The following is a 22,433-nucleotide window of genomic DNA, read 5'->3' on the forward strand; positions in this document are numbered from 1 at the left end:
CCTAGTGAGACCACACCTGGAATACTGTGTCAGATTTTGGGCTCCCCAGTTCAAGAGAGATAGGGACCTGCTGGAAAGAGTCCAGCAGAGAGCCATGAGGATGATTTGGGAACTTGAGCATCTCCCCTAGGAAGAGAGACTGAGACCCCTGGGGCTGTTTAGTGTAGAGAAGACTGAGAGGAGATCTCATCAATGTATACAAATATCTGAAGGGTGGGTGGCAAGGAGCTAAGGCCAGTCTCTTCTTTGGTCATCAGCAATAAGACAAGGAGCAACAGCTACAAACTGGAGCATAAAAGGTTTCACCTCCACATGAGAAGAAACTTCTTTACAGTGAGGGTGATGGAGCACTGAAACAGGCTGCCCAGAGAGGTTATGGAGTCTCCTTCCCTGCAGACTTTCAAATCCCACCTGGATGCATTCCTGTGTGAACTGCCCTAAGGGCTCCTGCCTCAGCAGGAAGGTTAGACTCGATGATCTGTGGAGGCCCCTTGCAACTTCTAAGGTTCTGTGATTTTCTTTCTATGACAGGATATAGTTTTCCAAATGCTTTTGTGTATATTGCTAGCTGTTGTGTTAAAAGTCAGTATTTGCTGCCCAACATTTCATAGGCTGCTGGACAGCAAATAATGTGGTCTATTGTTCTAAGTACAACTGCTCTGCAGACTGCAGGTGAGAAGGGCTAGCAAAGGACAGCCATTCTGGGTGTCCCCCGCGAACACTGACCTCTGTAAACTCAAAGAGAGAGACCAGCATCAGCTTCAGCTGAGCAACACCTTGCTCTCTGAGGCCTTCAAATGTCTGTGCCCCTGTACTCAGCACTTTGAGTAGCGGGTTTGGCTTTGGGGCCCTCACCACAAGAATGACACTGGGGAGCTGGCAGGAGTCCAAAGAAGGGTGATGAAGCTGATGAGGGGTCTGGAGAGCAAGTCCTGTGGGCAGCAACTGAGGGAACTGGGGTTGATTGAGTCTGGAGACAAGGAAGCTGAAGGGAGACCACCTGGCTCCCTCCAGCTCTCTGAAAGGAGTTTGGAGTGAGGTGGTGATTGGTCTCTTCTTCCTGGTACCAAGCGATAGGATGAGAGGAAACATCCTCAAGTTGCATCAGGAGAAGTTTAGATTGGATATTAGAAGAGACTTCTTCACTAAAAGAGTTCTTAAAGATTGGACCAGGCTCCCTAGGGAGGTGGTTGAATCCCCATCCAAGGAGGTGTTTAAAAGAGGCAGATACATGGTGCTGAGGGACGTGGCAGCAGCCTTGGTAGGATTACGTAACGGTTGAACTTGATGATCTTAAAGGTCTTTTCCAACAGAAATGATGCTAAGGTTCTATGACTTGCACCAAAACCCTGGTCAGCTTGCAGTTGGGTACTGCACACCCTGCACCAGCCCCTCAGGATCTCGCCCCTTGTGGCAGCGGGTAAATAAATATCTGCCTCTCCACCCGCCCAGGCTGAACCGAGCAGACCTCTAGACAAATGCAGCTTCATGTGTTATTCAGTGCTATGAGACTGCGGGGAAGATGCACACATTAAGGTGTCCAAATCTGATGCCAGAACTAGTCAGATGCTTCCCAAATGAGCATGCACATGTGTGAGAATGGAAATGTAACACTTAAAAAGGACAGAAAGTGAAGTTTGCTGTTTAATCAGACGCTTCTCCATGCTGTCAGGCTGATCTGCAGCTTTGTGTATGGCATGTTAAATCAGGCAGGACAATTGTAAGGTGTATGCAAGCCCAGCCTAAGCTTCGGAGGCAAATCAGCAGCAGAGTGCTTAAACAAGTTTGCCACTGTCACTTGGTCTTTGCCAAACATTGTCAATTTTGGAAAGAAAAATAGAGTGGGGGAGTTTTAATCAGGCAGGGTGAGGGAAAGTTGGTGTTAAAGTGTAGGTTTTCCACCTGGCTATGTGTTCTTGGCTTCTTTCCACCACCCAGTGTGAGCTGGGCACTTTGGTACCATGCCACAGCTCATGATGGGGTGTCCCATCCCAGTGCAGTGACCTGTGTGTGGAGAGCGCTTGGTTTCTCACCTCCATACTTCACTTCTCTGTCCTCAACACTCTGTATTTGGGAAATGGGAATTTTTTTGACCTCTTTCAGGTTAGAAACATGAGTTGTAAATGAAATGAAAATGCTTGGTCAGGAGCAGGTGCTCGACTAAACCAATTTCTGCTCAAGAACGTTTAATACCAGAAAGCCATTTGGTGAAAACCTTCATTTGTCTGAAAGCTCTTAAAAGCAGCATTTCTGGTTTCCATCCCATATATGCTTTGGCTTGGATCTTGCATTCTTTTTCAGGAATATGTTGCCTCTAGTTGTCTCCATGTGTAGTGACTTTAGCTTCAGGTGGAAGAAATGTAGCATATTTTGCAAACAAAAAATATAATCCATCCTTATGAAAATTGGTTGCAGTTTAATAATTCATAGAGTAATATTCAGAACAAGAGGCATCAGAATGGAACTTAACTAAATATTCACAGTTTGGGAATATCCATGTTTACTTGCTAACGTTTTTTTAGCAGAATATGAGCCCAAATCTAGGAAATCTTTGCTATTATTCATTACAATTAAATGGGCTTTGGTTCTCAGAGGCTCCTGCTAAAATCTGCACTCTGGTGAACAAGTCTGTACTAGATTATTTAGTGTCTGCTATTAATAAATATTTCATTGTGGTGATGGAAAAATATTTCTTTTGCTTTGTGATGCAAGCCCAGTTTTTGCATCCTGAAGAATGTTTATGGCTCCTTTTCCCACCTCCCTTTTTTCCCTGGGATAGGACTTTTGTGCTCAGGCAGCCACTGATCTGATTTAGTGGCTTGCATTTGGGTTAGTTGATTGGATGGAAGGCTGGGGAAGGCAAATGGAAGCTGGGCTAAGGAGCCCAAGTCATTTTTAGGAAGTTGTCCCCTCCTTCAGTGATAGAGATTCAGACAGAGCTCTTGACATGAAACCAGGATGCTGAAGAGTCTGTCAATGGTCTTTTTTAAGGCCAATGGAAAATGAGGGAGTTTTCCAAAAGCCATTTTTCAATGGAAATGTTCCTTTGCCAGAGTAATCGCTTCCCTCCACCAGAATGGGACTCTATTGTGTCTCAGAGAAGTGAGGCAAAAGAGGAAACCTGGCCAAAATGTCTTTGTGTTTCACCATACAGCCTTGGGAAACCAAAGACATTTCTGACTAAAATTTTTTTTTTCCTTTTTCCCCCTCCAGAGGAAGACAAAAAGGGCAGGAGGGGAGACTTTGGAAAAGAAGAGACAGGCGGTGGCTTTCCTGACTTAGCTCTGCTTCTTTGGCCGTAAGACCAGAGGGTCCTCTGTCCCACAGGACTTGCTAACTTTCCCTTTTATTGTTTGGTGAATCCACTGGGCCTCAGCAATCTTACAGACCCAAGGATTCTTCCTGTGCCATGAGCATCAGTGCACATCCCAGTCTCTGGTCTTGGCAAGGTAGCTCGTCAGGAAGGTTCCTCTGACTGTGCACTCCCCTCTGTTGGTATCTTTATATAGAGGCTGTGCACCGGCTGGCGTTAATGTCACATGGGACAGCTTCACCTCTGGATCATCTCATCCAAGCTGTCAGGAATTGTCTCTTCTCCTCTGTAAGAGCCAGAGCAAGCCCACCTTGGTCAGCTGGCTGAGATTCTCAGCTTCTTTGGCTGCTACTAAAGTCACTGATTTTCATGTGGAGTTTGTTTGGGTGTTTTGGGAAGCTCAGCAATAGTCAGGAGGGCAGCTGCCGGGTAGCAGTGCTGAGGGCACAGCGAAGGTGCCATGTGCAAGTTCTGCACATCCCATGCCTGCTTGGAGGGCTGGAGGTGAGTCAGCTCCTTGCTGTGAGCCCCGTGACCGGGCACTCTGACAGTTCTGACAGAAGATACGGAGGAGGAAAGCACAGATGCAAGGAAACAAAATGCCTCCTCCCGCTTCTCACAGCAGAGCTGGCCAAAGCAACATCGCCTCTTGCTTCTGAGGCGATGCTCTTCTCTGCTTTGGGCTGTGTTGCTTCTTTGCTGCTAGAGCCTCCACGTAGACAGAGACATGGATATTTCTGTGTACGTTGTGCAGTGTGTCATTATGGCAGAGGTCTGCACTGTGGGGCTAGGGACACTTCAGTCAGTGCAAAGTTTGTGGAAGTGATGGTATTAGTCCACAACATTTACCCCTTTGCTTTTCAGCAACACCAGAGGGGGGAGTTTTCTGGTGTCCATGTCCTCCTTAGGAATGAGATAAGTGACAGTTGAGAGTGTTTTCTGATTCCTCCATTACTTCAGACTACTGATTCCATTTTCTAGCTGCAGAAGTTGGCTTTTTATGTTGACTGACCCACGTCTAAATGTCCTTTCATTATTTGTGTTCACCAAGGAGCAATCCCTGCCCTTGCCCTACCACTTCCCCTTTGCCCATAACGTAGTGGCGATGGTGTCCCCAGAGCTGAGTCGCACACTCTGAACTGTTATTAGTAATCTGCGTGTGGTCTGGCTGGTCTGGCTGGTCTGGCTGGTCTGGCTGGCAGAAGTTACCAAGGCTATTAAAGAAAAAAAGAAAAAAAAGAAAAAAACAAAGTGTTGGCTCCTGTCAATGAGAGTGGGGAAGATTTTCAAGGTCAAATCCTGCAGCAAATGGTTTGCTTTCACAAATGTGAGAGACTGGTGAGGACCCCATTCACGTGATAAATATTTATGATTGGGGAGGAGGAATTTAAGAGTGAGCAAAATCTTCTGACATTGAGTATCCTGGGAATTTTGGGGGGAGAAGGATGGCAATGAAATTAAAGGGAAAAACCTTCAGCAATTTAAATCATTTCAATAGCATTTTCTCAGCAATTTGCTTTTCACTTGGGAAGAGTCCTTTTCCACTGGAACAGTGAATTGGAGGGGGAATTTTTCTCCTTCCCAGTCCGATTTCCTTATATTAAGTTTGTAAACCCAAAATGAGACTCTCTGGGTGCAAAGTACACTTGCAGTAATGCATTTGTTGGCATCACTCAAAGCTGAGGGACTACACGAGTTTGCCAATGTATGGATCTGCTTTCCTTCATTCCAGGTTTCTCAGCTAAGTTGTACTTACACTGTGTGGAAGTCATATATATTTTCTTGGGACAAGCTGAGATTTTGACCCAAGGGAGGAGGAGTAATTTTTTTTTTCCTTCCCCCTTTCTTCATGCAGAATCCTAAGGAGTTGAGGACTGCTCTGTTTAAAGTTGAATGTGTTTCTTTGCCAACAGCATTATCTTGGTTTAAGGGATAAAGTTCAGTGAGTAAATATCCGTTGCCCTTTATTGGAAGGTTGGAACCCTGTGTATCCTAGAAGATTCTGGCCAGATCTTCTCATTAGCTGCTGGACATTTCTAGGAAAGTCTGAAAGCAGAAGTCAGCAGGATTCCTCTGCAGTCTGTTGTAGCTGCGGGATTCTGACTTGTCTTTCTCCCCATTAAAACTGTTCCTGCTCTTTGTAGTGGGTCCTTGTTCAACTTGGACCTTTCTCTAAGAAATGAAATTCAATTAAATTTTAAAATGTGACTGTTTGGAAGATTTGAGTAGAAAACATTGTCCCCTCACAGAGACATTCCTCTGGGGATGCTGAAGCATCCACTCAGCCATGCCTGATGGAAACAGATGGGGAAATTTCATATTCCCAAATAGTAACATTTTCATGCTAGCTCAGTTTGACTTTATGCTCTATTTGTGCAGAACCCAAACACACTCCTGCATGGATTCAGGTTGTTGTTCTAGCTACGTCCTCCAAACTACCCCTCTGTGAAACTTTCTGTGGGGCTTAGCAGTTACACTAGTGAGCACAGGCATTTGCACTCCTACAGCAGAGGATAGTTGGAAGTGAGGAGGGAAACAAACAAATAAACAAAATTATACACAAAGGTAACAGAAAGAAAAAAAATTGCACTGCTACCCTGAGAAAGTTATCCATAAACCATACATTAAAGCCCAGAAATTTCAAATGTATCACAGCAAGAAAATTAGAACAATTTTTTGGTGCAGTGTGGGGAGCCCAGCAACACAATCATCATGTTCCTCTGGCAAGTCCTAGGGGACAGGGCATGTAGGACATCATGCACCAGCAGTCTCCACTAATACTATTCCTGTTGCATCTTTGACCTCCACACCATCCCCTGAGACTCCTTTCTTTCACCTCACTTCTCAAGCCATGTTCTTTCTAAACTTGTCCCTTCATCTTACTGCCTCCCTGGCCCCCTCAAACACCCATTAGGCCTTGGGCTTTGGTCATGGTCTCCAGCATTTGAAGGCCCTAAATGTTTTTCCACAAGCCTGAGAGTGGGGACAAAGTAAGAGACATCAAAATCCGTAGGACAGGAGAGCACTTGTGTTCAGTCTCACCCTTCCAGTCTTATAACATTGTCATGTAAAACCAAAGCTTTCTGAGTGGTGCTCTCAAAACAGGAGAAAATCTTGTGCTGAGCATTCAGAGGGTTCATCTGAGCATGGAGCTTCAGGGTGCCACTGCTGATGACTTCCATCCAGGAGAAAGCATAAAACACAGGTTATTTGTGTCTGAAATGCAGAAAATAATTCAAGCTGCCAAAAATCTAAAGGAGAAATTGTGTCTTCTACTTCCTTTATTTCATGATTTGTAAACAAATCAGCTGCTTTGCTGGCAACAATGGTTTCAAATCTGAGAGCTTCAGAATAAAAGGGTTGAAATAGGACCTGCAGTCTGTCCTGGTGGCAGTTTCAGCTTCTCACCTCTTGACACTGACTGTCAGAAGTGTTCCTAAGCCTTGGTGCGAGTCCTCTGAGTGACTGAGAGGGGGTTTTATTGGTTGCAAATCTTGTTTGGCAACACTGAAGTAGATACAATCCAGCTTTGAGGGGAGACATTCGTGCAGTGGCAAGGTTGATGATGTTGTTTGGCATTGTCATTCACTCGCTACTATTTACTTGGTCAGTGCTTGCTACCTGCATCCCGGTTAGAGGGAGTACAGGAAGAACCTGCCAGAGAGCAGTAAATGCCAAGTGATACAACGAGGGGAACTGTGCTGATGCACTGCCCTGTCACTCTGCTTTGCTCCCGAGAGGAGATGGCTTCTGATGTGTCACCTTCTCCTGGCTTCTTGGAACCTACTATACAAGGCGAGGAACTGCATGGTGTAGCGTTTCCAAAGAAATAAAAGAAGCAGCAGGGGAATGGTTTGTGAATCAGTCACACGGTCTCAAATTGTGGATAATTAGTTAGTTCTCAGGGATGTATTTATTACCTCTTAAACGTCTATATTTTTTTTTCTTCTTGTAGGTTTGAGGAGAGGCAAACTTGAAGATGGCAAAGATTTCACAACGCTTTCTAATTTCTAACAGTTCAGCAGGGGAAATCACATCTATAAATCAGTGTGCTGCAACTGCTCTTGAAGTGGCTCTTGCTTGCATCCTCTCATTTATTGCAGAAAAAAAGTCAGATAAATAAATTTAACTGAAACAGTTTGCTATTCTCTGCGAACAGCAGCCATGCTGCATGTCCCACTGCATGTTTGTTCTGCCAGGCAATGGTCAGGATGTGGGTGAAGCCCACAGACTGCCTGGGCTAGAAGCAGATGTTAGCATGCCCCCGAGCTGTGCACTTCAGGACTCTTCCTGGTTGTGTGCACAAGGTCCAAGCATCGAGTAGGGCAAAGGAATAGGAGGAGAACTGCACTGCACCACACAGACCTGACTGCCTTGAGTCACTGTCTTGATAAACAGCATATCCCATCTGTATGTGGTGGAGCTCTTATTGAAGCCACAGAATATTGCACTGAGGGCTTTATTTTCAGTGTTTAGAGACCAACAAAATCTAGCATCAGCTGACAGTTTGTTCTGAGATAGGTGGAAAGCCTCTTTCAGTGCTGCTCTCAGAAGTTTTCTTGTATCTCTATTTCATTCTGCTATAAGCCCTCAAGATGAAGCCGTCAGTCTGAGGGCAAGTTCTGCTCTTGGGTTGCTGGTGCTGCAGGAAGGTGTTGCAGCCGCACCACAGCCCAGCCGTCTTGGAGTCACCTAACTTTAGGTCCATGATTAGAAAGGCTTAGTGGCTTTCACTGTCCATGTTAGTTGGGTGATTATTTGCCTGTGAGATGATTAACATGGCAGTGCTGGCTGCCTGACATCGAGCAGCACCATTGACACATGGGGCGCTTGTAATGCTTGGGGTGCCAGCAGCTGAGCTTGCAGTTTGCAGAAGTTAAAACACTCTCACTTTGCAAATTATTTTCCCCCCTATTAGTTTCTGCATGACACTGAAATAAAAATAACCTTTTCCACTTTCTATTCCTTCTGAAGGAAACCATGCTAATAATTAAGCTGTGTGCCAGGACATTTAATGAAGAGCAGATAGCTGAATTCTAAACAAAAGTGTAACGATAGCAAAACTGTGTTTTCTCTCTAATTTTCTCAGATGTTAGGGCCTATTTATGATCTCCCTCATGCCTCAGAAACCTCTCTGAAATCAACACATATGTGCTGTCATGCAACCTGGTTAAATTTAGCAGGGGATGAATTTTCATTTAGGACAAGTTTTTGCTCAAAGTTGATATTGTTTCAGTTTCAGGAGCTCTGTGTGTAGTTGTTCCTAAGCTCCTGACTGGAGAGCTATTCGTTCACCTGAAGACTGTGTTCTGCGGGTGCTCTGTATGCACTGGCACAGGGAGCTCCTTCTGCCCCATTGCTGTGCCATCAGGGGTCATATCCTCATCTAGGGTGCTCAGGCTGACCCCTCCCCAGAGCTAATGCAGCTGTGCCAGTTTGCACCAGCTCAGGATGGGATCCTGCCTGTGAATAGCACCAGCAAGTTGAACCAAGAAGTTAATGATTTTATTTATAAGTGGTCGGACCATGGGGTGTGGAGATGGCCACAGTGTGTCTGGGAGCAGCAGGCTTTTCAGGCTAGCCTCCCAACCACTGTGGGATTCCCAGTTCCCTAGAGAACAGAAGTTCAGTGTTTCCTCTTGCAAGGTTTCTAAGCTCAAACAACCTTAAACCTTCCTCTTCAGGGCTCAAGAGGAGCTGAAGCGAGCATTGCTAAGGCTGCTTTCACCTCTAGTACTGGTGCTGCAGCTCTGGATCTCTTCTCTGTGCCAGCAGCTTTTCCTTGCTGTCAATTCCTCTGCTGAATGCCCTTGGTTCTGAGATAATTTTCTGATGAGCCCAGCCAAAGGGGCAGACATGAGGGAGCAGTCTCACCCACACCAAGGGGCTGTGCTGGTGCCCAGACCGAAGCCCCCAGCCTGTTGTTTCTCTCGTTTTGCATGAGGCAGTACTGATTGCACATCTTTCCTCTTTGTTGGAAAACGGTAGTTAGTATAAGCTTGGCTGTTAGCTGGGCACCACCACCTCCTGAGAAGTGTTGCTGTTTGGGGGGTGTGTGGATGTGTGCACACATTGGAGAGCGCAGGAATAGCTGGTAACAGCTGGAGTGTAATTTAATAAATGAAAATAGAAAGTGCAGGGGCTGACTAGTGGGGTCAGTTATTGGCTCTTTCGTCACCGAGATCATAAGCCACATCCGATCCAGACCAGAGAAAGAAGAAAAACAACCCTTTTGATGAAATGTAAAGGAAATCTGCCTACCCAAGGGTCGGTTCTCTCTCACAGTTGCCACGCAGGGGCTGCTGAAGGTCCCAGCTCTGTTTTCAGCTGCTGACGGAACATCAGGGATCTGTGGCAATGGACTTAACACAACCTGGACTCCACCTTTCAGGGTGCTGTCACAGGGGTACTCTATTAGAAACCACAGACTGAGATAACCTATTTGAGCAATTGCCCTCACTCTACCTAATTTAGCAGTAACTCCAGGCAACTGGGGGTTAGGGTGGGAGGAGTTGGGGGGAATTTTGGAGGTAGGGGGGATGTTTTTGCAGCCTAAAGTAGTAGGAGACCCCTAACCAAAGGGAATGGGTTTTGTAAGTTTGAACTTAAATGGAAGTGGCAGTTTTGCCATACTAAGGATTTTTTTAAGGTAAGGGCATTTCTATTGTTTGCCATCCCTGCTTTGCCCTCAGAGAGGGATGATGTTACCATATGTGAGAATGCCTTGGTCTCAGAATCTTGTGTTTGCTTTATCTGCTAGCTCTTGCTGTGAACTAGTGCGTTTGATTAAAGTTTTTAAGCTGCGTGCTTACTGTTGGAGGTCTTCTGTTTGAAGTGTTTGGAGTCCAAAAACTTCATTGGCTGCTTGAAATCTTCTGTGCTTAAACCCTGCAAGGGAGTTATTTTGGTTGGCTGTTTCTCAAGCACCAGCGATGTGCCTGGTGATGTGTGAAATGCTAATATCAGGAAACTTTCTTTCTCATATAATTTACACTAGAGAAGGAACAGAATTCAGCCAGACAGGGTGAAGCCCCCAGGCCCCTGCCACAAAGTCAACCGGAGATGTTTTCTTCCTTCTTAACCCAGGGTGGGGTTTTATTTCATATTAAGGCGTTTTGGGAGGAGTGAGCTTCCAAAACATCAGGCTTGTGTTTGAACGTCTCTGTGGAGGAAAGGGAGAGCAGCTCACAGGCGAGTGAGTGCCTGGCTCGGGGCAGCCTGGGGGCTCAGAGGACCGAAGCCTGGGTAGCCCTGGCACAGCATTGCCCTTGCGCTGGGTGGGTGCTGAGTGCAGCCTCTGCAGCGAGGCAGCGTTTGCACTAACTCTGCAGTGGCGTCTGCAGCTACTCACAGCACAGATGACAGGTTAGATCTGCTTCAAGTGTCCCAGAAGTCCCTGGACTTGTCATTTCTCCAAGTTTAAAGATATACTTGAGAATTCTAAAAATATTGGCGTCTTCCCACAAAAAAAAAAAAAAAAAAAAAAAAAAAAAAAAAAAAAAGAAAAAAAGGCAATAAAATGCAAAATTTTAGGATGTTTTAAAGGCGCACGCCCTTGACCATGCCTAGAATGAAGGGAGTGTCCACTTCAGGAGTACATCTTCTTCCTATTTGAACCCACTCAAATCACACTTAGAACTTCCTCTGACAGACACTGCCTCTATAAATAAGTCCCCGTCACCTCCTCCGGGTACAATAACACAGTAACTAGAGGTGTCAAACATACGGCCCATAGGCCAGATCAGCCCACATATGTACTCAGAGCTGACAGAATCTAGTCTTTAAGCTGAAGAAATGAAGTCTCTAGACCTCAGAGTTTAAATTAAAAAAAAAAAAAAAGAAACGGCTTCGACAAGGAGTTGAAACCAAGAAGCTGAGTTAACATCTGCTTGATTCTGTAGGCAGCCAAGCACAGGGCTGGAGGGCAGGGGTTTGGTGTTGCCTTCACGGAGGTGTCAGGGAGTTGTGAGGGTTATCAATCCTCATATATTTTCCTCTGAGAGACCACAGTCCAATTCTGAGCCACTCAATTTAAAAAAGATGCTGAGGTGCTTGAATGTGTCCAGAGGAAGGGCACCAAGGGCTGGTGAGGGGGGCTGGAGCATAGCCCTGCAAGGAGAGGCTGATGGAGCTGGGGGTGTTCAGCCTGGAGAAGAGGAGGCTTAGGGCAGACCTTATTGCTCTCTACAGCTGCCTGAAGGGAGTTTGTAGCCAGGTGGGGGTTGGTCTCTTCTCCCACGCACCTGGCAACAGAACAAGGGGACACAGCCTCAAGCTGTGCCAGGGGAGATTAAGGCTGGATGTTAGGAAGAAGTTCTTTGCAGAAAGAGTGATTGGCATTGGAATGGGGTGCCTGGGGAGGTGGTGGAGTAACAGTCCCTGGAGGTGTTTTAAAGGGGCTGGATGAATCACTTAGTGCCTTGGTTTAGTTAATTAGAGGGTGTTAGGTGATAGGTTGGACTCGATGATCTCGAAGGTCTTTTCCAATCTGGTTACTTCTGTGGTTCTGTGATTTAACACCCTGAAGAAAAGATTAACATTCACTTAGTGGCTTATTATGTATCTTTTGCCAACACAATTACAGAAAAGAGTTTCCCTCTGTGGAGCTTGGTCCCCTTTTTCCTTTTGCACTACCATGAATCTGCAGCCACTGTTGTGGTCCACTTCTGACTTAATTTTGCTGGTCTAAACTGGCCAAGATCACCAGGCATTGTGCCTCCCTGTGATCACTCCAACAGCCATTCTCTCTGCATGCTTCAGCCTTACTCAACATGGGTGACAGTAAGAGTCTGCCACGCTCCTGATGATGCCTCCTGGTCTTGAAGAGGGCTGTTATTGCTGCTGTGACAGACTGCTCTTCTCCAGGCTAGGTCTTGCTGGTGCCTCATGCTTGTCCTGTGAACAGCCAATACCTTCAGGTCCTCTAGGTCTTGCTGGTGCCTCATGCTTGTCCTGTGAACAGCCAATACCTTCAGGTCCTCCTCATCCTCTCTCATTGTCAGCAGCTCTCACTTTTTACAGCTTACAGTCAGGCGTATTATGCTATTGAATCCTACTCCATTTCTATCACTCCAGTCATCCAACTCTTCCAGTTCTCTGGACCAGAAATATCCCTCCTGTGCCCTGTGCACCACCTTTTTCTCCACCTTTGTTGTGTTGCTCCATCCATCTAAACCATTAAGAGAAGAGCACTTGTGGGGAAAAAAAAAAAGAGGTTTTTTTTTTTTTCATCAGGTTCTTAAATACAAGGGGGCTTGACTTATTTTACTGTGTTGCAGTGCTCCCCTCTCCTCAACAAATAGTGGAAAATGGAATTGTTTGCTCTGGGAAAATTATTTGGAGATTGTTGTTTTGAAGGATTGCCATTCTGACCTGGGAAAGTAATGGATATTGCTTTGGTAAAATGCAATGGTTCTCCAAGTGTCTCAGATAAGTTGGGAGGAATCCCTTTACCTAAGGCCTGAGATGCCACTGAGATGTGCACTCCTCCATAGCACACTCACCTGAGGTGGCAGCAGTACCAAGAAGACAGAGGATTAAATTGCACTCCTTGCCCCAATACAGAATGTTGCTTCTAAGTAACAGGAATTCAGGTAGGTACAAATAATGCAGTTCTCTCAAGATCGGCCTCTGGTGACTCAGGACTTTACCTCTAATGTTGTAAAAGCACTATGATGTCTCCTCCTGCAGTGAGAGATTTGTTAGACTGTGAGAAATGATAGGGGTTTTTTTTCCTTGATCAGGTCTCAAAGACAGTTTAAAGGGATTCCTGTTGTCTCTCATATACAAAAGGGTTTTAGCTGGTAACTACTCTCAATTCTGTCATGCTGTGCTCCATCAGCTATCTTGAAGGGCTTTTGTGGCATTCGAGCACTTCTTCAGTGCTTTATGTAAGCAGAACCTTCCAGGCATGGCCCTTTAGGGTACTTACAACCATTCTGGCAGTAAACCACGAGAAACGTTTTGGGGTGAAGGCTGGAAATCATCACACCCACACTGCAAACTGCATCATAATATATTGACAGGGAAAAGGAACGTTGAGGGCCTTTGCTGTTCATTCTCCTTAAGGGGACAGAGGCAGTCAGCATTGCCTCACTCAAAACCTCATTAGGTGAGAAATCACAGAATTAACCAGTGCTTGAAAAGACCTTTGAGATGGTGTCCCAACCTATCACCCAACTCCTCCTAATTAACTAAACTAAGGCACTGAGTGCCTTACCCAGCCTCCTTTTAAACACCTCCATGGATGGTGACTCCCACCTCCCCAGCAGCCCATTCCAATGCCAATGCACTCTTCCGTGAAGAACTTCTTCCTAACAGTCCAGCCTAAACCTGCCCTGATTCAGCTTGAGGGCTGTGTGATGATCTTGGAGGTGTCTTCCAACCTGGTTGATTCTATGATTCTCTTGTTCTATCACTGGTTGCCTGGAGAAGAGACAGAACCCCTAGTCAGGGATAGATCTGTTTTCAACCACAGTAGTCATGCTGGGCTTTTAAAGTCAGTTTTATCCTACAAGAAGGCTTTTGCACCAGACGCAGAACATGGGCAAGTATACCACAGGGCTGGGGGAAAACCAAAATGACTTTTCTTTTTGACCCTTGAAAGTTCCTGATATCTCCATTTGGTTTGGATTTTCCCAATCTCCAACGTGATGCCTGTAGCTGAGTGGAGCATATGGTCCTAATAGATATTCAGTCCAGATGTTAGTTGTCTAATATGTATCCTGAACGGCTGTGCTGAGCAGCGTATAAGAAAAACTGGTGGAGCAGTTAAATAAGGAACATGCACATTCCAGTATTCTCACCAGTTTACCAAAGTTAAGAGTTCCAGATTGCAATACCTTCCGGTTCTGTCACTTTGAATTTCTGGGAAATGGTTAAGAGCATGAAGCTTGTTGTACATGCTAAGAGCAGCAAGGAACCAGCCCACCTGAAACCCGAACAGAAACATGAGGCTGGGGCTTGCTTGTGTCCTGGCTTGTGTGGGCAGTGAGCACTGCCCTCTGCTCCCTGCTGGGTGTGGGGAATGCTCAGGTGGTCATGATCTACTGCTGCAGCTGGAAGATGCTCTTGGAAAGGAAAGAGCATCCAACTAGATGCTTTCTCCTTCTCTTGGACAGAGAAAACTTCATGCTTAGGGAAGGGAAGAATTCCCCCTGCACCTCTTGAACCCGGGGGCTGGTCTCCACTAAACCCAAGCACTGATTATGAATGGTAAAGATTTGAATCCTGGCAGACTGCACAAAACTGGTGGTGGACCAAGAGGGAAGGGCATTAACTGTGCTGAGGGAAGGACTGCTCTCTGGGTGCCCCCCACCAGTGGGAAGAGCTTGCGTACTGCTCGGCACAAGAAAATCCCCACCACAAATTACAAAAGGCAAGGAAGTCTTCATGCTTTCCCTGCTGCTCGGAGAGCTATTTATGTTTCAGTGTTTGACACAGCACATAAGCTGAGAACAGACCTGCTTTTCTTCTCCCATGCTGTGTCCTCTTTGTGCTGAGGTGGTGCTGGGGCTTCTGGGGAGTCTCATGCTGCTGGTTACTGGTGTGAGTGAACAGGGCTTGTGCATGGAGGAGTACAGCCAGACTGGTTCACAGCCACATCGAAGTAGTCTGAGACATCTGGCATGTCCTTTCTTCCCTTTTTCCTTGGCTAGAGCTGAGAAATGATAAATCTGTGTGATGCTTAGCTGTTCTTTAATTCTGTGGATTAGCTTCAATTCAGGAAGAGAGACAGGACTACATCTACCATGTTGCTTATGAAGGTCAAAACCTCAATCCATCTCCTATCCCTTTTATTGGTCAGGGAGATTCACTCACTGAAACCACCCCTCATAAGCTCTGACCAGATGAGGATCCTGGCCTTACTGCAAGAGTCTTCTCAGCCCCAGCCTTGTTCTGGTTTCTGTAGAAGTGGGACTCCATGTCAGAAGATAAAGCAAATTGCTTTATAGTTTTAACCTGCAAGTGCAACTTACTCAGCAAGGAAATTAGCAGCCTTGAACACGTGTGCAGGTACACACAAACCCTCTTATTACTCAAGGAAACCTGAAAGTAGTTTCAGAGCTACAAGTTTATTGACTGGGAAGTCAATAAAAAGGATTAGCTTTTAAGATTAACAGTGAAACTTGATTGCTGCTTTCAGCAGCTAACCTAATAATTTCAGGAACAGGGACTCTGGGAGCTGTAGATCACAGATGAAAACTTGGTGAGCATCTTTGAAAAGGAATGTTTGTTGGTTGGGGTTTTTTTTACACATGGATGGGAATAATTTAAGCCACATAAAGTAGCCTAGGTATGCTCCACTATGTGTGTTTTTTCTCCTTGTCAAAAAGAGAAAAGAAGACTTTGACCTTTTTAGGAACAAAAGGAGAGGTTTGTTTTTTTATGAGAGGTACTCTATCGTGGTTAAGTACAAGTGTCTCATTGTGTTAATTCTCAAGGTCTGTGCTTATTAATGTTCAATTGTTGATTAAAGGCATTGTCTGCAATTAATGTCTGCCACTGATGTTTACAAATGAGGATGATATTCCATCAGAAAAGGTAGCACTGTCACTAAGTCACAGCCCTGAGAAATAAGCAGAGGGTAAGTGCCACACAGAGGCCATTGACCACACACCTGCTGTTGGGTACCTGAGCTCTTGCATCTTGTCCCTGTGCTTGCTCACAAAGGCTCTCCCTGCTCTGCAAGAGGGGAGGTTTGTGCTTTTGGATTAGCCCAGGGGGGTGATGGACAGGAAGCAGGAGAGAACATGATAAAAGGATCTGACTGTGTACCAGTAGCAGTCTTCTGCTGGCAGGACTTCTAGGGTGAACACTGTGGTTGCCTGCACTGAAAAAATACATCAGCAACTCTTTGCATTCCTTCTCAGTGGCCTTTAGAAGAGTGCATTTGACTTTTCTCTCAGGCTTCCACAATTCTGTCTCACCATTTTGAAAGACTGCTAAAGATAAAGGATGGTTTGAGACAGCACTGCCCTGTGCACATTCATATTCCAAGCATGTACTCTAGGGGTACATCTTCCCAGTAGGATGGTAACAACCTGACTGGAGGTCCTGTGTGCTAAGGTGAATTGGCACTTATCAGGTCTCTCACCTTGAGCAAAATTGTGGGTTTAAGGTGAAGCTCTCCCATAAGAGTGATGCAAAAGAGGATTTGAATTCTCTCTTCTGGCCTCAAGCTACCATTTAGCTGGGTGAGATACCAGTTAGAGTAAAAGGTAGGAAGTATCTGCTCAGCAAAACAGAGATTTTCTTCAACACTTTGAAGCAAAGGTGTTGTAAAATCCATTTATATCACTAGAAATTACTCCTCTTTGAGCATAGTTTAATATCCAAAGCTTTTGTACATCATAAAACAGACCTTGAAAGGTCCACTGCAAGGGGGATCTTCCCCATAGTGAAAAAGAGTCCTTAGAAAACAGTCCTAAAAGATTAACACTCTTTCAGGTCAGTCCTCAATCCAAGTTCACCAGTCTAGGCACTCTCACATCTCTGGCTCAGATTTGTACAGCCACAGACAAGTTTTAAATGCTCAGGATGTGAATGTTTAGGTAATCTTCAAATGTTTTAAGTTCTCCATGAGTAATCAAGCTGCTTACTCCAGGATGACATAGCCTGTGCCTATGGGAAGCATGATGCTATGAAAAATAAAAACTTGTGACCTCCTGCTGGTCAAGTTGCCGACACAGCCTTCTTCACAAAGCTGTGGCCACCTCTGAGCCATTAGAGCTGGGCTCTGCAGAAGATGCCTGCCTTCTTTCTTAATGGGTCTGCAGAAGCAAATGGTTTTAAACAGCTCCCACTTCTGCTTCTCTAGAACTTATCACTGAGATTCCAACAGAAGGCACTGCTGTGATTTAGGGAAATTAAGCCCTTGCTCCTCCCCGGGTGACAAATGGTGGTCAGGTGCAATGACAGGTCAGCTATTATGGGTACAGAGCTCCACCTTCCTGGGCAACCCATGCCAAAGAAACAAGACACCACCATCCTGGTGTCTTCACAAGTCTTGCAGTGTTTGAATATTCTTATTACTCCAAATATGGCTTTGAGGTCACCATTTCAGTGTCTCTGTGCTCTTTTCACAGAATCACACAGAACTAACCAGGTTGGAAAGGACTTTTGAGATGGAGCCCAACCTAACACCTTCTAATTAACTAAACCATGGCACTAAGTGCCTCATCCTCCTTTTAAACACCTCCAGGGACAGTGACTCCACCACCTCCCCAGGAACCCCATTTCCAATGACAATCACTCTTTCTGTGAAGACTTCTTCCCAACATCCAGCCTAAACCTGCTCTGGCACAGCTTGAGACTGTACCTCTCCTACTGGGAGAAGAGACCAACCTCCACCCAGCTACAACCTCCTTTCAGGTAGCTGTAGTGAGCAATAAGGTCTGTCCTAAGCCTCCTCTTCTCCAGTCTGAACACCCCCAGATCCCTCAGGCCTCTCCTTGCAGGGCTGTGCTCCAGCCCCCTCACTAGTCTTGGTGGCCCTTCTCTGGACATGTTCAAGCACCTCAACATCTATTTTAAAATTGAGGGGCCCAGAACTGGACACAGTACTCAAGGTGTGACCTGATCAGTGCTGAGCACAGGGCAGAAGGACTTCCCTGGTCCTTCTGGCCACACTATTCCTGATACAGGCCAGGTATGCCATTGGCCTTCTTGACTCACCTCATTATAGTTCTGGATTCAGTCAGGTCTCTAAGTTATTGTTTTTGCAGGCTTCATCTGCAGCTCAGCTTACTCAGTAGAAGGGGCCCTTTTTGACTTCAGTAGATGCTGGATGAGATCTTTGCTCCATTATTTCTGGCGTCTACAGCACAGAGAGCACAGCTTGCAGGCATTCCAGAGCTTCTGAATTTGCCCAGCATCTGCATTCCAGATAACCAAGATGCTCACTTCTGAAAAAAAAAAAAAGAGAGAGAAAAATAAAAAGAAAAATCTTCACCCCAGTTGCCTATAAACCATCCTGGAATTTTACAATACATCAAAGCTCAGAGGAATCAGTAACCACTCATTCTGCTTCCAGTCTTTCGTGCACAGTTCTAGGTTATCCTTTCTATTTTAGGGGGGGGAAAAAACCTTTAAACATGATTTGGGGTGACATAAAACAACCTTGCAGACAGTGTGATGCCCCTCCAGAAAAATCCTGGTGTCTATTTAAGTATGAGGCTTCGGCTCATTAGGTGACAAATGTGTCCTCACACAGCATTTGGGTTTTTCTTTTTTCTTTTCTTTTCTTTTTTTTCTTTTTGTGTGTGTGTGTGGGAAAATACAGTGCAGATTTTGAAGTTAAAAAAAAAAGAAGTCTGGCAAATTACACATTAGGATAAATAATTCATGGGTGTAATAAAATATCAGACTTTTATTGCACTATTGAGCAGGGCATTAAAAAGCATCTGGGAACTCGAGGTTTGGAAGGATGGGCTTTGAAAGGCTTGGTGGGTTAAATATTAATGTAGAAAAGATGGCATCTCTAAAGGCCCTGGAAAGATGCTAATAAGGCTTGATTCAGCAAAGGATCCAGCATTCCTTCGGGGTTGCTGAGTGCCTCCAGGAGCCCCTGCTGACAAAGGGAACTGAGGGACCGCAGTATCTCTTGGAAGCCTCTGGTGCTTGAGAAAGCTGGGCCATAAATGAACATCCTTGGGGGGAATTGGTGTCAGCTAGGCCAGCTGAGCGGGACGTGGCGGAATGAGAGGCACCCACCCAGCTGAGATGTCCCGAGTGCTGCTAGGCCCTAGGTGGCCAGGAGCACGTGGTAGAGCCACCCCACACAACTCTGGCTGGCACAGGGGCATGGGCAGCCCACCAGAGCAGCTGGGCTGAGGGAGGAAATGAAGGCTGTGTATGTCCCAGCACTCCTGTTCCAGTCCCCTCCACTGCCAGACTGGAGGGCAACACCACTCCTCCAGCACACTGCTGGCCTTCAGTGTGGGACATTTTCTTCTGGGGAGAAGGAGCCTCTCCACACACTCCCATGTCCCTCTGACTGTGGGGTGGCAGCTAGTTACCCTCCTGTAAGGTCTTGCTCTCTCTTTTACCTTCCTTCTAGTAGGGTTGGGTTTTTTTCAGTCTGTTATTTGTTTAGATGCAATGGTCTTGGGGGAGCTGAAGTCCTCACTCATCAGCCTTTATTGTTTGTGCTGAGGAAACCAGCCCTTGTAAGCAGTGGAAACCTCCAGAGGCATTTGCTTTTCGTGTTGTTTTTCAACACAAGAAACCAGCCTGTGTGACTTACTGTCCTTTTGAGGATGCTGTGAGTGCCAGGGAGACTGGCAAACTAGGACAAGATGCTACCTGCTTCTGCCACCTCTTCCTACCTGAAATGGACAGCCCTGTCCTCCTCACCTCACTCCAGCAGCAGCAGCAGATTGCCACTCAGCAGTGTCGGGATTCTCTCTCCTCTTGAAACACCTTGAGTTTATCTACACTATCATTTTAATGCCACCTTGAGTTTATCTACATTATCATTTTTAATGCCACCTTGAGTTTATTTGTATTATCATTTTTAATATCTTCTCTCTACCTTCCTCCCAACACACTCTGCCATGGTCTTCAGATTGCTGGAGGAGCTGCTATGCTGCGTGGTCCTCCCACGTGGCAGCAGAGCCGCGATGGTGTGCAGGGGTGATGGGTCCCCAGGCTCTGCTGGCCACCAAGGCGCCGGTAAGAAGCGTGGTGCCGGCCATGGCTCGACCATTCAGAGGTGCCAGCACCGTCGGCTCAAGGTGCCGGGGAAGCCTGGGTGGTACCGTGGGCCTCTGCTAGCACTTGTCACAGAGCGGGGCTGCGAGGGGGCTGCGTGTTGTGTTTCCTGAGACAGAATAAATATGGCTCAGCTTTCTGGCATTGATTTTTGACAAAGGCTTCAAGAAGCTGCAGCTGTGCCGGCTTCCTCGGCCCTTCCCCCGCTTCATTACAATGCGCCTTGTTCTGAAAATACTCAATTCAGCTATAAACAATCTCCTCTATCAACAACATGCTTTTGCACTTTTTTGAAATGGTGCTTTGAGGCAGATAAATGAAACTAAGTATGGCAGCTTGCCAGTAAAAATCCTGCAAGCTGTATCATCACAGGGGCACCGAGGAAGACAGCACATTATTTTATTTACTGGGGAAACTGAAAATCCATTTCTGCCCATACAATAGCTGTTTATTTCATCTTTGCTTGATGTTTGTTCTAATCTTTCTTGACACTTCTAGATAGTAATGGTTCACAAGCTGTTCAGATCAGTGCTCCATCAGCCAGCACTTCTTTCTGGTTTTAGAAGTCCAGCAGCCTCTTTGCTGCTGAGTGCCCTCCAGCCCGCAGTGAGGGAACCTGGCCAAGGTAAAGTACTGAGAAGGTCCTACAGCTTCTTGTGTCCATCCCCAGGGTTAAATGAGCACATTCACCTCTATCAGGCAAGATGTACACAGCAGTCTGTGTTGTGAATGTGTTGAAGTGGGCTGACCTAGGTTCCACAAACTGGACCATAGAAGATTTCACCTCAACATGAGGAGAAACTTCTTTGTAGGGAGCATGATGAAGTCCTGGAACAGGCTGCCCAGAGAGGTTGTGGAGTCTCCTCTGGAGACTTTCAAAACCTACCTGGATGCATTCCTGTGAGAACTACCCTAGGAGAACCTGCCTTGGCAGGGAAGTAGGACTCTATGATCTCTGGAGGTCCCTTGTAACCTCTAAGATTCTGTGATTCTGTGACCTGGACAAAGTTGCTGCTCAGGGTTTGAGTTTGCCTTTGGAGATGCTCAGCCCATCAAATGTTTGCATTGGCAGCTGTCCAAATCATATCACACATCCCATATGAGAGAAAACTCATTCTGAAATGCAGATGGGTGCAGTGGCAGATGACCAGTGCACTTCTGCAAAGGCCTGCTGGATTCAGCTGGCCCTGGTGACTTCTTCATTTGAGCCATATGTCTTTCTGGTGATGTGGTCTGTCCTCACGGCGTGATGTGTCCTCCTGGTGTGGTGTGTCCTTGGCAGCAGGATGTGTGCTGCAGCGCTGCAGTGTGGCCTCGCGGCGTGATGATCTTCTGAGATCTCTTCCAACCCCTGATGTTCTGTTATTCTGTGATGTGTCTTTGACAGCATGATGGCCTGTTCCCTAGCTCCTGCCCTGGTGGAGCAGTTCCCCTGGCACCACTCATCACAATAGCTTGGAGATGGAAGCAAAACCAGGCTGGGGAAGAATGCTGAAACCATTAAAAAAATCTCTGGAGAGAAGATGAGTAGTATTTTGTTTTCCTGAATGGTTTCACTGAATTTTAGGGAAAATAATTGTAGTAGAAAGATCTCAGGTTTTGTTGTTTGTTCTTTGTTGTTTGGTTTTGCATGCCTGTTTTATGAATGTACTTTCTCCTCCTCTCTGGTCTCTCCCTTGTTACCCCTTACCCAATAGCCCACCACAGAAAGATGCAGAGACAGTAGAAAAGAAAGAAAAAGTATCACAAAGAGAATGAACATTTCCAAATTTCTTTTTCCAGATCCAATGAGAACAGTTTTTGTTAACTTTCAGATCTTAATGATGGCATTTTATGAACAGAATTTGGCTGAAAGTTATTGTAAGCAGCTGTGTTCAGCTCCAGTTTGGTTTCCTAGCTAGTTCTGAGGAGTCCCATTTCATCCTTTGACGTAGCCAGAGGGCCTACCACATTTGTGTTGCTGTGGGGAGTTCTGCTCTTTCCTTATCCATGATAACTCATCATGCTGAGTGGTCAGGAAGCTCATGAAGAGCCTGTTAGTAGTGCCTTATTGGCCGTCTCAGGCTGAACTTGTCCCTTCATAAACTAATCCAGAATACAGTCTCTTCCTCTGGTAGGAGAGAGAAAGCAGATGATGATTTAAGAAGTATTACAGTGGGTGGAGAGAAGAGTTCCTTTATATCTGTGAGTCTGTCTCTGCTTTCATCTGCTGCTTCTCAGTTCCGAGCAGAAATGGGTAATGTGGTCTTCCTCTGGAGACTAACCTGCAAGGGTTGCTGAGCACTTCTAAACGGGTGTCAGGCAGAGAGGTGGGTGTTGTGCTTCATTCTGCCAAACTGAAGATGTACCTGAGAGGCTGCATTTTGGTCTGTTTTGTCTTACTTTGAGTTGATTCCAAACAAACTCC

General features: G+C 45.9%; 1 long non-coding RNA gene across 1 annotated transcript in view; it reads left to right on the forward strand.

The window, feature by feature from the left end:
• The window catches only part of LOC135187795 (uncharacterized), a 133,065-nt gene extending 111,517 nt beyond the window's left edge, over nt 1-21,548 (forward strand). Inside the window, exon 3 of the long non-coding RNA XR_010307452.1 lies at nt 21,414-21,548. This is a non-coding gene — a long non-coding RNA (uncharacterized LOC135187795). The remainder of the gene's footprint in view (nt 1-21,413) is intronic.
• The last annotated feature ends 885 nt before the right edge of the window (nt 21,549-22,433 follow it).

This window comes from Pogoniulus pusillus, chromosome 2 (assembly GCF_015220805.1).
Source record: "Pogoniulus pusillus isolate bPogPus1 chromosome 2, bPogPus1.pri, whole genome shotgun sequence".
Classification (NCBI taxonomy): domain Eukaryota; kingdom Metazoa; phylum Chordata; class Aves; order Piciformes; family Lybiidae; genus Pogoniulus; species Pogoniulus pusillus.